This window comes from Callospermophilus lateralis, chromosome 18 (genome assembly GCF_048772815.1).
Source record: "Callospermophilus lateralis isolate mCalLat2 chromosome 18, mCalLat2.hap1, whole genome shotgun sequence".
Classification (NCBI taxonomy): Eukaryota; Metazoa; Chordata; class Mammalia; order Rodentia; family Sciuridae; genus Callospermophilus; species Callospermophilus lateralis.
Genome location: NC_135322.1, coordinates 3,539,027 through 3,552,631, shown reverse-complemented (window position 1 = coordinate 3,552,631; position 13,605 = coordinate 3,539,027).

Below are 13,605 nucleotides of genomic sequence, written 5' to 3'. Positions count from 1 at the left end.
TCGGTAAATATACATAGTGAGGTATGATTCTAGTCTGCCATATTAGTGGGCATAAGAAGAATTTTAAATATCTTTAACTTTCACCATGAAAATTTGAAAGCACTTGAGGGAAATGTTTTTAAGTATATATCATCTTGATATTTCATAGCATGGTGGCCTTTTTTTAATGGACAATGCAGAAGTACAACATCACTACGGCAGAAGAAAGTTGATGGTTCCTCATTGCTGGTGAGGTGATATTTCATGAGGCATCATGTGATGGACTTTACAAACCTTTATTTAATTTCAAACTATAACTTTTTTAGTTAATAAAGTTTAATATGTTTTTAATTTTAACATGAATTTCAATTAATGAACTCTTATTTTGCACCAACGTTAAACATTCCCAAATTATTTCAATCTGTTGGAAACAAAAGTGATTTTAGAGGCTGTACCCTCATGACAGAACAATACAGTGGAATCTTTTCTCCCATATTAAAATCTTTTTCTCACATTTAAAACTCAATTTAGAGGGAAAGATTTCTTCAAATCACTTGTACAAAGATGAATTTCAGGAGTGTGAGAACTACAAATGAACAAATTTGTGTGTGAGGGTCCTTCTGTGTGCATAAGCCTACTATTGAAAGAAAGGATAATACTGAAAAACCCAAGTATTTTGGAAGAGTAGAGACTTACTAGCTGACTAGTCACCTCCCAGGTGATCAAGTTAAAGAGTCCCACCACTATATAAGAGACTGCTTTCTCCCACACTCCGTGTCTCAGGCTCAGAACCTCTACACACAAATCCTGTCCTTGTCGACTTGGGGATAACTGAGTAAGAAGTAATATGTGATTTAACATTCCAAAGTTCATGACATGTTGCTTTTGTGGACAGCTTGGGGTTTGAGTCATTGAGATAGGAGGCTGAATTTTCTTTTTGCTTTGATGTCTTTGTCTGGCTTTAGAATCAGCATGATATTGGTGTCATTGAATGACTTTGGAAGTCTTCTCTCTTTTTTCTATATCATAAAATACTTTGAGGAATATGGTATTAGTTCTTCTTCAAATGACTTGTAGACATCAGGTGTATCCCCATCCAGTCCTGGGCTTTTCTTGGTTGGAAGGCTTCTGATGGCATCTTCTATTTCATTGCTTGAAATTGATCTGTTTAAGTCATATATTTCATCCTGGTTCAGTCTGAGCAAATCATATTGCTCTAGAAATTTGTCAGTGCCTTTAATGATTTTTATTTATGGAGTATAAATTTTGAAAATACTTTCTAATTATGTAGTATTTGTCATGATATTTTCTTTCTCATCACAAATGTTAGTAATTTATGTTTTCTCTCTCCTTAGTTTTCATTAGCATGGCTAAGTGTTTATCAATTTTATTTATATTTTCAAAGAATTTTTGTTTTGTTAATTTTTTCAATTTTGTTTCATTTCAATTAATTTTAGCTTTAATTTAAATTATTATTTAATCTTTTACTGCTTTAGGTGTTAATTTTGCTTTCTTTTACTAGGGCTTTGAGATGTAACGTTATATCATTTATTAAATTTTTTTTCTTTCAAGTAATGAGCTCTAAGGAACAGACATTTCTCTTAGTACTGCCTTCATAGTGTCCTACAGATCTTGATATGATGTATCAGTGTTCTCATTTACCTCTATGATTTTTTTTAAATTTCTTTGATGTATTTTGCAAACTATGGTTAGTTAAATAGTCTATTATTTAGTCTCTAAATGTTTGAGTAGATTTTATTTCTTATTAATTTATTAATTTTATTAATTTTTATTTTTTATATAATCATTTTTATTTATTTATTTATTTATTATTTTTTTTTTTACCATTTAGTGAAAATTTAGTATTTTTCAGGGCATAGTGCTAAATTCTTCACAGGTTCTATTTAATCTTCAAAACAAATATTTTGACATAGGTTTTATTATTTCTGTTTTACATATGAGAAAAATGGAAGCTCAGAATAGTTAAGTAAACACATGTTATAGGAAGCTACAGAACTAGAATTTGAATTCTGGTCTAATACTAAAGTTTGGGACATAAGTACGAGGCTATTCACCTTGACTTTCAATTCATCTCAGGCCAGGATTCCCTGCTCTACAAAACAATCCTTTATTTATGATTATAGTATTATCCCTGCCATGAAAAGAACTTTCTTTTTCAGCTATAAAACAGGAACAAAGAAAAGAGATCAATTTTGTAGTACTATTACAAGACTGGATTTTATGTGAGTCAGATGTCTACACAATTCCTGGCCATAGTAAGTCCTCAATAAATGGATGCAATAACTATTATCATTATTATTATTAAAATATCAATTTACTGCTTCAAACCACATGGCTTTGTGGTTCAAAGGGTACTTAGAGGACCTATATCCATGATAAAAGAACTTTTGAACTAGCAAAGAAGGCCTTATCTTTGTACAAAGCAGGGATCCAATATGGAAGGAAACTTATATAATCATTTTTAAATGGAGACAAACTGAAGGCATTCCCTCTAAACTCTGGAGCAAGACACAGATGCCCTCTTTAACCACTTCTATTTAACATAGTTTTTGAAACACTGGTCAGAGCAATTATCCAGGTGAAAGATATTAGAGGGATATACATAGGAAAAGAAGAACTCAAATTGGTACTATTTGCTAATGATATGATCTCCTACCTAGAAGACCCTAAAAGATTCACCAGAAAAATTCTAGAATTAATAAATGAATTCACCAAACTAGCAGAATATAAAGTCAGTACCCATAAATGAAAGGCATTCCTGTAGATCAGTGACAAATCCTCAGAAAGGGAAAGAGGAAAATACCTCATTTACAATAGCCCTCCATATTACTTGAGGATCAACTTAATGAAAGAGGTGAACAATACATATAATGAAAATTACAGAGCCCTAGAGGGGGAAGTTAAAGAAGATCTTAAAAGATGGAAAGATGTACCTTGCTCTTGGATAGGTAGAATTAATATTATCAAAATGACCATACTACCAAAAGCAACATACAGATTTAGTGCAATTTCCATCAAAATCCCAAGGACATTCCTCATAAAAATAGAAAAAGCATTCATGAAATTCACCTAGAAAAAAGAAGAGATCCAGAATAGCTAAAGCGATTCTTAGCAGGAATAGTGAAATAGGTGGCATCACTAAACCAGCACTTAAACTATACTGCTGGGAGCCATCAGCCAAGTAGGTATGACAAATTCCTTGCCAGCTTACTCCCATGCTGTCTAGTGGAAGGACTTCTGAAAGGTGACCTTGCTCAAGGACCAGGGCAGGATCCGTGTTTAGGGTGTTCCCCCTTTAGAATAGGGCAGTTTAGCATAATAGGAGAGTAGGGTGTTTCCCCTTTAGAATAGGGCGGTTTAGTAATAGGAGATTAGGGTGTTCCTCTTTTGGAATAGGGCGTATCCTGCTGCTGAGTTCCTCTTGAGTGCTTAGGGTCAGACAGTATATTTTGGGAGACAGAAGCCCATGCGGAGTGGATTTAGGCAGGAGTGGATTTGGGAGAAGTGAATTTGGGCAGAGAACGTGGATTCCCCCAGAACGTGTTTGTAGACGGCCGGTGTGAGTTCGGGAATAAAGAATTGCTGTTTGTGAATCTACAAGCTGTGTGGAGACTCGTGATTTGTGCCCAGCCAGAGACTGCGGCACTATACTACAGAACAATAGTAACAAAACCAGCAAGGTATTGGCAAAACACAGACTGGTAGACCAATGGCACAGAAGAGAGGACACAGAGACTAGGCCACAAAACTACAATTATTTTATATTAGACAAAGGTGCCAAAAACATGCCTTGAAGAAAAGATAGGCTCTTTAACAATGGTGCTGGGAAAATTAGAAATCCATATGCAACAACATGAAATTAAACCCCTATAGTTCACATGCACAAAATTCCACTCAAAATGCATCAAGGACCTAGGAATAAAACCACAGACCCTGTGTCCAATAGAAGAAAAGTTAGACCCTGATCTCCAGCATGTCAGATTAGGCTCCAACTTCCTTAATAAGATTCTTTTGGTACACAAATTGATATCAAGAATCAATAAATGGTAGGACTCTAAGTAAAAAATTTATTTTTTGTAGTATCATTGATTTTTAATTTTATTTCATTATGATATGAAAGAATACAAAGTAGTATCTCAATTTTTTATTTGCTATGGTTTGCTTTATGGCATAATATGTAATCTATTTTAGAAATGAATTCATATGCTACTGAGAAGAAAGTGTATTTACTTGTTGATGGATGAAATATTGTATATATGTAAGTCAAGTCTAAGTTATTGATTGTATTATTGAGTTCTAGTTTCTTTTTTCAGCTTTTTTGGGGGGAGAAGGAGATCAATTAAGTTGAAAGAGGTGTGCTAAAGTCACCCAGAATTGTTGTGTTGTGTTCTATTTGACTCTTGAACTTGAGAAGAGTTCCTTTGATGAATGTAAATGCTCCATTGTTTGAGGCATATATATTCATCATCATTTTGTCTTGTTGATGTGCAGTTCCCTTGAGCAATATAAAATGTCCTCCTTTATCCATTTCAATTAAGTTTTGCTTGAAATGTGCTGTATTTGATATGAGGTTGGAAACTCCTGCTTGTTTCTACAGTACACGTGAGTGTTATGTTATATTTTCCCCAACCTTTCACTTTCAGTCTGTGGATACCTTTTCCTATGAGCTGAGTCTCTTGGATGCACCATATTGTTGAATCTTTTTTTGTTTGTTTGTTTCTTAAACCAATCTGCCAGTCTATTTCTCTTCATTGGTGAGTTTAGGACAATAACATTCAAGGTATTATTGAGACACAATTTGTATTCCTAGCCTTTAAAAATTTTGTTATTTGATTTGACTAGTTTCTTCTTTGATTAGCTTTTAATTTAGTGTAATACTTCCCTCTGATGATTTTCATTGTTGTATTTTATTTGCTCCTCATAGAATGTTTTTCTGAGGATATTCCATAGTGCAAGCTTTCTAGCTATAAATTCATTCAAATTTTGTTCATCAAGGAAGTTTTTTTTTTTTCATCATCAAAACGGAAGCTTAATTTTTCTGGATACAAAATTACTGGTTGGGCTGGGGATGTGGCTCAAGTGGTAGTGCGCTCGCCTGGCATGTGCAGGGTGCTGGGTTCGATCCTCAGCACCACATAAAAATAAAATAAAGATGTTGTGCCCATCAAATCTAAAAAAGTTTCTCTCTCTCTCTCTCTCTCTCTCTCTCTCTCTCTCTCTCTCTCTCTCTCTCTCTCTCTCTTCTCTCTCTTTCTCTCTCTTTCTCTCTCAAAAAATTCTTTTGGGGGATTGACATCATTTTCTTTCAGAGCTTAGAATACGTTGTTCCGGGATCTACTAACATTCAGGGTCTATTTTGAAAAAAAAGCAGATATTCTAATTGGTTTCCTCCTGTATGTAATCTGATTTATTTCTCTCATGGCCTTGGATATTCTTTTATTCTAGACATTTTCTCGACAAAGTGTCTTGGTGTGGATCTCTTGTGATTTTGTACTTTTGGCCTCCTATAAGCCTCTTGTATTTGGTTTTCCAATTCCATCTTCATGTTTGGAAAATTTTCTGAGATTATTTTATTGAATAGATTCCTTTGGTTTGGAAATCTATGCCTTCCTCAATCACAATAATTCTTAAATTTGGTCTTTTTGTGTTATACCATAATTCTTGAGTGTTCTCATAATTTCTTACCATCTTCATTGTGTGATCTACATTCTCTTCAAGATTGTAAATTTTCTCTTGATTTTCTGAGGTCCTTTCTTCCAAGAGATCTAATCTGTTCTCAATGCTTTCTTTGGAGCTTTTACTTTGGTTTATTGTGGTTTTTTTATTACATGTATTTTTCAGAACCTCTGTTTTCTTATTGAAGTAATCCTTTGCTTCCTGCATTTGCTTGTGTAGCTCTTTATCAAAATATCCTGTACTGCCTTATTTGCTCACTTATCACCCTTTAATTCACAGAATATTTTTATTTTGTAAATCCTTCTCTGTCTTTTCTTCTCTTGTGCTTGCCAGGGATCTAACAATGCAGTATCTGGATTTATTTTGAGCACTTTTCCGCACTGTTTTATCATGTTGTTTTGTGTCCTCCCTTCTAGCATGTGGGTCAAGGTGTGCTGTTTTTACCCTACAGGCTCACAGTGCCTCTCAGGGTTCCAGTATCTCTCTTCTGAGGGAAAGATAATACTAACTTATCCCAATACAAACAATAAATAACCTTAAACCAAATAATTGTTTTTCAGATGTTTACAATCTTGTCAGAACATAGAGAAATAGTTAGTTCAATCATTATCTACAGCATAAACAGTAGGTTTGTAAAAGTATTTACAGTTTCTGATGATGGAGAAAGAAGTAGGGAGTGAGGTTAAGGATGGAAAGTTGAGGGGCTTAGAGTTAGGATATAGAGTTCTTCGACCTTAGGGACTGTGAAAGAGGAATCTAAACAAGACAGTTATAGCAGGGGAAGAAAGAGGAAGTGCTCTTGGGGAGACAATAAGTAGGAAGACTGTAGAGGACATGCAACAAACTCACATAAATGCTAAGCAAAATAAAAAGTGTAAAAATAGGAGATAAAAGGATATACAACACAACTATAATATACTATTCAGGTATCCCAGACATCAGTATCTTAATTCATAAAAAGATTTTGGTTTCACAAATGTTTGGCTGTGAGGGTGGGAGAATAGAGAGGGAGGAAAAATGAATCTAGAAAGAAGAAGCAATGATTGTTTTCAGTAGAGATCGGTGTCTTTCCTTCTTTTCTGCTTATCCAATAAATGGGGTGTCATTTGTTTGCTAGTAGGTCCATTCTCAGGATGCTGAAGGCTACAGGGTGGGAGGGTTGGTCTTGTGTGCAGGGCATCTGGAAATGGGGTATGGCACCAGAAGTCCCCAGTGGGAGACTGCTGTCCAAGGATCTCCTTTGGTACCTGCTTCTGTGAATGTGGGTGCCTGGTCTTATGTCCTTACATCGCCTGTACCTCATACTTTCTGGACTCTCATCTCTAAACACTGTCTCATTCACCCTCTCCATTTCTACTTCCTAAACACAGACCTTTCTCTCTAGAGGTCTTGTGGGGTGCACTCTGGGGGCTGTGACCTTGTTTTGGAGAGCTATTTTGTATTGGGCAGTCACTTTGCTAGGTTAGTGGCTGCTGTAGAGAGGGGGCTGTTGGGGACTATAGTTACCTGCCCAGCTGGGGTCTCAAGTTGGGAGTTGCCCCAACTAACGTTGAATACAAAAGTGTCCTGAGATGAAGGAGGCTTCTTTAAGCAATAGAATGGCAGGCAGTGGTGTTGGGTGATGTGTTCAGAGATGGAGCTCTATGACATATAGACTTATGACAGTCTCTGGACTCAATGCAGACACTGTGGGTGTCACCAGGGCTAACATTGTCCAGCCTGTGGTATGCAAGTGTGGGCAGTGCTGTCCAGGGCCTGCCTGGCACACTTTAACATTGTTTATAGTATCCATTGATCTAGGCATTTTTAGGTTATGGATGTTGGGTAGGATCACACAGTAACCTTCTGTGACCGTTAGAGTGACACTGGTCAGTGGAGTTTGTGAGAGTTACACAATTTGAAATAAATTTTAAAAACTTATCTGTTGACCATGTTGAGGAATTCAAAATTAAAAACATTTCTCCTTGCAGAATCTACAAGTGGTCATGGTCAGTGGTACTCTCTTCAGTAAAGACAAAGATTCTCACAGCCCCACAACCTAATGGCCATCACATAAGTAGCATCTCCCTGATGCTGTTGCAGGATCCTCCTCATGTGACCAGGGCTACACTAGCCCAGGGTGCTCCACATTCCAACCCAGGTTGGAACCTTGAGAGTCCAAGAGCACAAGGTGACTGGTGAATGCTAGTCCTGGTTCTCTACTCCCTAAGAGACATGATGTCCACGTAGGCTACCTTCAGGGCTGTATACTTACTTCTGAACTGCTCCAACACTCAGACAGATTTATAGGCAAAGACACCATAGGTCCTCACTAGGACCTCTCCCTGACACCAGCTTCTGAAGAAGTAAAAAAAAAATCTGTGGGTTTTTTTTTTTTTTGAAGCCCATTTCAGGGATCTCTCTGCATCAATAGAATGGATCTCTGAACATGGGAAGATGAAGAAGCAAGACTATGGTGGGATGGGCTATGTCCCTTTTGTGACTTGTGTCTCTGACTTAACAATATAGGCATGAATAGATTCAAATCTGTGTTTTAAGAAAGAGGAGCACCTCAGATTCATTCAAGAAGCAGAACATGTAATCAGTGTTGCAGAGTATATCCAGCTCAAGCCCAGCCATGGGTGCTGTTTCCTCAGAAAAAAGGAATGATTTCCATCAGGTGAAGCAACTGCCAAGCTTCATTCTGCTTGCCAGAGCCTATGCACTCATCACTAGAGTCCCACAGTTACATGACACAGAAACAAGTTGTTCCAAAGGATTGTGAAGGGTTATGTGACAACCAAAAGGATATGAACCTAGAGCCCTATTTCAGCAACAGATTTAATTGATACCATCACAACTCACACCAATATGAGTGTTTCACACTTCCTTGGGTCTCACAAGCATTGATTCACAAAGATAAAAGGTTATTAATGCTCTTCCTTTCCCCAAATCTCTTGGATTTAAATTGTTCACTTTTAGCTTTGGATTGTTTCTTGCCCTCTACTTTCATAGCATCTCTGTGTCTCATTCAAAACTATGATTTTACCTACATTTGTGTGTTACCATGAATTTATTTAGATATTTTTTTCCAGAAGAGCCAGATAAGATGGGAATGAACACTTAATAAAAGAACTAATTTTGAGTCCCACCAACTGCCGGTTATCTGGGCTGCCACTCAAGTTGGTGAGGTGTTTTTAGGGAAAAGAAAGACATGTGGCAGAGAAATTGGCAGATTGAGTTCTCAAATTTGGTATATAGTTTATATAAATTTCCATCAGTTCTTTACCTAGAGTGGGTCAAAATGAGATAATCTTTTATGAGTTAGCATTCAAATTGTCAAGAGCCTAGTAACAAAATAGTAAATGACATTCACTTCAGTATAACTACTGTTGTCCCAGGAAGCTAGGTGTCTAAACCACATCACACGGGGCATTTGAGTTGGAGATTGCTGCATTTCCTAGAGGGTACCATTGAAGAACTGAAGTTTTCCATGGGCACTAAGAGAATTTAGCCTAAGTATCATTCAAATCAGAGTTTTCCATTAACTTTCAAAAACAGGATTCTCTATCATGTTCCATTTCATCAGATTTCTCCTCTTAGGAGACTGTTGATTACATCTAACACATGAAGATTGAGCCTGGATTTCTGACATTAAAACAAGAAGAGCACAAAATACCTACCAGATGTTGGAGAGGAGAGGTAGGAGGAATGCTGGATCAAGGGTGAACTCCCCTCAGGAGAGCATGCCAGTGGAATTCCTCACTAAAAATTCTCTACCTTCTCCTCTCCCATCTTCTATTCGCATCCCATTGCCTTTTAGCCACAAGCTTAATGATATCCCATAGTGTGTGTAGAACATACTTTCTGTATCTACACATCTCTTGGGCATTCACCATGGCCATTGTGAAGAATGTCACAATAAGCATGGGCGCCCATGTATCTCCTCAGTGTTCTTCGGAGTGGTAGCTCTGGGTCATACGGCAGCTCTATTTTTAGTGTTTTGAGAAACCTCCATACTATTTGCTATTGGGTTTTGACTAATTTATATTGCCACCAATAATGTATAAATGTTCCTTCTTCTCCACAGCCTCATCAGCATTTGTTGTATTTTTTATTTGTGTTACCCTTTACTTATTTTCTTTTTTATATGTTCTTTTTACATATAATAAAAAGTGAATATTTTGGCATTTTATATAGACATGGAGTACAACTGGTACTAATTAGGATTCCATAATTGGGGTTGTACATGATATGGAGTTACACTGACCATGTATGCACATGTGAACATAGGAAGTGACATCTGTTTCATTCCACTGTCTTTCCTATTCCCACTCCCCATCCCTTCCCCTCATTCCCTTTGTCTAATCCAATGAACTTCCATTCCACACACACACAAGTGTGTGTTAGCATTGAAATATCAGAGCATTCAGCCTTTGGTTATGGGGAGTAGCTTTTTTCATTCACCATGATAGTCCCAGTTTCATTCATTTATCTGTAACTGCTATAATTTTATTCTTCTTTATGGGTGAGTAATATTCCATTGTGTATATGTACCACATTTTCTTTACCCATTTATCTGTTAAAGGGTTAGTGTCATAGCTTAGCTACTGTGAATTGAGCTGTTATCAACATTGATATGGTGTGTCATCCTAGTATGATAATTTTAAGTCCTTTGTGTATATACCAAGTGCTGAGAGCCATAGCCAAGTAGGAATGACGCATGGCATTTTTGGTTTAAAGGTGATGCCAGCAAGCCATTGAGATAATAATGATTATGTTAAGATGTGCATTCAATTAGAGACCCTGCTGTCTGCCTTGGCCTACTACTTTGGAGCTCTCACAGGACTCCCGGAGAGTTCCCATTGGTTGGGGAAGTGCAGTAGGAGGTAATTCCGGAGGAGGGATTTCCTGTTGGTGTAGTGTGTCCCGGGAGAAGGACGCGTGCGTGGCATTCACGGGAGTTTTGGAAATAAAGTTTGTTCCTGCTTGAGAGGCTCATGATTTTGTGCCCAGCCAGACTGAGGCATTTGGTGGCCAGTGCAGGGAATGCCTGAAGCTCAGAGGTAAGTGAAATTTCTCGCCCCTGAGGGAAAGCGAGAGAATGGGTGAACATTTCAAAAAACAATGTGTTCTTGTTTTGATTTATTTTGTTTTTGTTTCAAGCAGCCTATTCCTAGAACTTTCCCAGGCAAACTGGGAAAAATGGTTGGCTCAAGGTTTGAAGATATTAGGCCCTGAGGAAGAGATAGAGATAGACCATGAAAATACATTTCAAGAAAATAGGAAAATTGATACAACGATTTTTTTGTTCCGTTTTTGTTTCATTCTTTTTCGGTTTTGTTTTGTGTTATCTTGTTGGGTTGCGTATCTTTATTGTAGATTAGAAAAAAGTAAAAAAACAAACCGAAAGAGTATTAAGTAAATTGTTAGAGGTCCAGACTATGGTAGAAAACATGTTAGATCAAGCAAAAGAGAAGGTCTCTCAAGCTAGTCTGACAGAGGAAGAAAACTTAAAGGAAGAAAGCTTAGAGGAGAAACAGCTATTAGGGAAAAAGCTACAACAGGAGGCTGATATTAACACTGTTCTATCACCAGAGGATGTAATTCAACCAACAGCTCCACCTACAGAGATAGCTGAGTGGCCCTCAACCCCCATAGTTGATAGATGGGATCCTGAGACAGGACCTCAAAGATTAGCATGCCCTGTACTTGAGCAGGCAGGAGGGCAGTGAATTCACCGTGCTCTAGATTTCAAAACAGTGAAGCAGTTAAAGGAGGCTGTAACAACATATGGTCCCCAAGCACCCTTCACGGTGAGCATGGTCGAATCCATTACCAACTTGGACATGACGCCAGCAGATTGGGCTAGCATGTGTAAATCTGTGCTAAATGGAGGACAATATTTGTTATGGAAGGTTGCCAATGAGGAATTTTGCACAGAGACAGCTAGGCGAAATGCAGCAGCTGGTTACCGTCAAAGAAATCTAGATATGTTGTTAGGAAAAGGACCTTATGAGGGTCAACAGCAACAAATTGAATATGATCCTGCTATATATGCACAAATTGCTGCAGATGCAGTTAGGGCATAGAAGACTTTACAAGGACATGGAGATTTATAAGGTCAATTATCTAAGGTAATACAGAGAACTAATGAACCTTACGCTGAATTTGTAGATAGGCTTATTCAAACAGCTGCCAGAGTTTTGGGGGATATAAAACAAGCAATGCCATTAATAAAACAACTGGCTTATGAGCAAGCAAATCGTTGCTGCAGAGAGGTCATTAGACCATGGAAACATGAAGATTTAAACTCACATATTAAATTATGTAGAGACATTAATGAACAAGGGCAAGTCTTGGCAGCTGCAGTACATCACGCTTTAGATGCCAGGCCAAAAACATGCTACAATTGTGAACAAACAGGACATTTTTAAAGTAATTGCCCCATAGGAGGAGGGTTTAACAAAACTAGGTATCAAAGGAGTAGAATACCAGGTATTTGCCCACGATGCCATAGAGGGAGACATTGAACTAATGAATGCCGTTCTCAAATCACCATAGAGGGTACTCCATTATCAAAAAATGGACAAGGACCAGGTGTTTACCCATGGTATCAAGGAGAAAAGCATCCGGCTCCATTGCCAAAAAATGGACAGGGGGGCCCAATGCTCCGGTGCCCACAACCACAAATATATGGGGCAATGGAGGAACCCAGCAACACCATCAAGGTAGTGCCCAGGACACATTGTCCATCAGACCCCTCATCAGACAAACCAGAGGGAGCCTAGGGTTGGACATCTGCACCTCCACCAGAGCAGTACTAACTCCAGAGATGGGAGTTCAAATCATTCCCACAGGAGTAAAAGAACCTCTTCCCCAAGTAACAGTAGGCTTATTATTGGGATGCAGTTCTTCTACACTAAAAGGACTTATGATAAATCCTGGGGTAATTGATCCTAATTATGTAGGTGAAATAAAATTTATAGCTAGTTCTCCAAGAGGTATATCAGTAATTTCACCTGGAGATAGAATAGCACAGTTGTTAATAATACCCAGCCTGCATGATAAATTTTCCAATAGTACTGTAGAAAGAGGTTCTAGGGGATTAGGCTCCACAGGTGTAGATTGGGCTATGCTGTCTTTAAATTTAGATTCTTGCCCAATGCTAAAACTAAATATTCAAGGACATGAATTTAATGGGCTACTGGATACAGGTGCAGACCTTAGCATCATCTCTCATCAAGAATGGCCAAAACATTGGCATTACAACAAGCCACTCAAACACTTTGAGGCCTAGGAGTGGCAACTAATCCCCATAGAAGTGCAATGGTATTAGATTGGAAAGATCTTGAAGGATGTTAAGGAACTATACAGCCATATGTATTGGATCATCTTCCTATAAATTTATGGGAATGAGATGTCCTAGATCAATTAGGTTTGACATTAACAAATAACATCAATCCAAATGCACCCACTATTAGGGCTAGACAAGGTTTCAGGAAAGAAAAAAAAAGATTAGGAGAACAAGAACAAGGTATAGCAACACCAATTCAAATAGATCAAGGAATAAATAGACATGGATTGGGTTTTCAGAAGGGGTCACTGAGGCAATAAAAATTACTTGGAAATCAGAAAGACCAGTGTGGGTTCCTCAGTGGCCCCTGACTAAAAAAAGATACAAGTAGCTCATGACCTCAAACAACAATTAGCGGAAGGACATATACAACCTTCCGTATCTCCCCATAATACTCCCATTTTTGTCATTAAAAAGAAATCTGGTAAATGGAGATTATTGCAAGATTTAAGAGCCATTAATAATGAGATGGTTATTATGGGACCTGCTCAATCAGGGATTCCTCAATTGTCTGCTTTGCCAAAAACCTGGTATATTTTAGCTATAGATATTAAAGATTGTTTTTTTTCAATTCCAATTCATCCTGAGGATAG